Source organism: Microtus ochrogaster, linkage group LG2, assembly GCF_000317375.1.
Source record: "Microtus ochrogaster isolate Prairie Vole_2 linkage group LG2, MicOch1.0, whole genome shotgun sequence".
Lineage (NCBI taxonomy): Eukaryota > Metazoa > Chordata > Mammalia > Rodentia > Cricetidae > Microtus > Microtus ochrogaster.
In genome coordinates, this window is record NC_022028.1 from 967925 (window position 1) to 969806 (window position 1882).

At 48.3% G+C, this 1882-nt stretch overlaps 1 pseudogene; it reads left to right on the top strand.

The window, feature by feature from the left end:
* The window catches only part of LOC101987898, a 7295-nt pseudogene extending 5738 nt beyond the window's left edge, over positions 1-1557 (top strand).
* Positions 1558-1882: the final 325 nt, after the last annotated feature.

The following is a 1882-nucleotide window of genomic DNA, read 5'->3' on the forward strand; positions in this document are numbered from 1 at the left end:
GGGGGAGGGGGAGGGAAATGGGAGGCGGTGGTGGGGAGGAGGCAGAAATCAGAAATCTTTAATAAATAAATTAATAAATAAATAAATAAAAATAGTGATACTACAACAAAGTTTGGTTCCCAGCGAGGCATGGTAGAAGTGACTTTAGTGGCAGTACTAAACAGACATTGTCAGAGCTATGAGTTTAAGGACAGCCTTAGTCCAATAAGGTGAATCCCAGTGGGACAGAAAGTGATATTGACATTGACAAATCATGTCTGAAAACAGTTTGAGCTCTGAGAAAGTGGTGGTAAATAGCAGGATTAAACCCATGATTCAGAGCCAAAAATCTAGAAGTTAAAAACGCCAAGGGCAATGATCCAGCAGAGTCAGACCTCTGCAGCAGGACACTGCTGACAACATCCCTAGCCTTTCCCTACCTCATTCATAGAGACTGCCCATGTCAAAGATAGCAGGCCTGGGGATCCAGACTCCTACAGGACCCTGCTCAAACTCATCCAGGTAGGCCACGAGCACCCAGCACTAGTGAGTCAGAACCAAGAATAGAGTTGGAATGGAGCAAGAGGCAATTCTGAAATTTACAGCACTTGGTTTTGCAAGTATGTCCCTGATGTCCATCCACTGATGGGTATTAACAGGAAATAGACCCAGTTAGATCACCAAAAGTGAGTACATCCCAGAAGAGGTAACTGAAAAGTCAATCAGAAACACCTCAAGGATCAAAACATGGATAAGTGGACAAGTGGAAGGCAGGGCAGCTCCGCAACAAGGAGGGTAACGAGCTGAACCCCCAACCTGGCAGCCACATACTTGTCCATCCTGTGAATCAAATGAGAAAGCAGGAGATGCCAAGACTCCAAAACCCACTCCTAGGAAAATACCAGTTCCTCCTCTACCAGATTATCTGCCCCCAGTGAACCCAATTCTCTGAGACCTTTTGCAGAAATGGTGCAAGAAGCTGAGCAGCAAAGGCCAGACATTAGAGACTTACCAACGACCGCTTGCAAGGTCTTTCTCCAAACAAATGCCTGAATTAGAGAACATTCCTGACACACCAAAAGAGGCCAGGGTGAAGACACGTCGGAAAAGAATGAAGATAGAGATTGGGGAGGAACAAGAGTCTTGTCCTCAGGTGATAGCTTCTCTTGAAATGGTATCCGTACCCGAGGAGCAGATGCCCGCCCTTACTGAAGCTCCTGTCCTCTATGAAGGAGTCAGCACGATCGTTGTGACCACAACCGCCCCTGAGGCAGTGTTAGCATTGGCTGCAATTCTGGACCAAGACACCAAGAACGAACGAGGCCCTGCAGTTCACTACAACACTCGAGACCTGTGGGGAACTGGTGTGTGGTCTACGGGAGAAACCTTCCTTCAGACTCAAGAGGTTGGGTTTGGCTGCAGTTCCACGCTGAACAAGCCTGGGTACCTGAGAAGGGGAAAGTGATTGCCCTCTTCCTGCTGCCAGCCTGTACCTTTCCGCCCCCACACCTGGAGGACAACATGCTGTGCCCCACGTGTGTTCACAAGAACAGGGTCCCAAATAAGACCCAAGGCTAAAGGGAATCTCAGGTGTGGGTAGCTGCTGCCATTACCTACTCCTTGGAGTGAGGTACAGAACTGCAGCCAAGACTGAGACTGATGGACATTCATATCTGTGCCCTTGAAGGTGCCCGGTGCCCGCATCAGCCAGAAGCCATGAGGCCTTGTCCGTTATTTGTTGCTGTAGTACTAGCAGCTTGGAAAAAGCCAATGAGGCCACCAAAATGCAGGTCCACCTCTTCGTTGGGAGGACTGCATACTCTTAAGTGACTATGCCTTTTACTGTTGTGTGAAAATAAGGTTTTGCTAGGGTGGGAACTGGCATCTCCAGATATAGTACTTG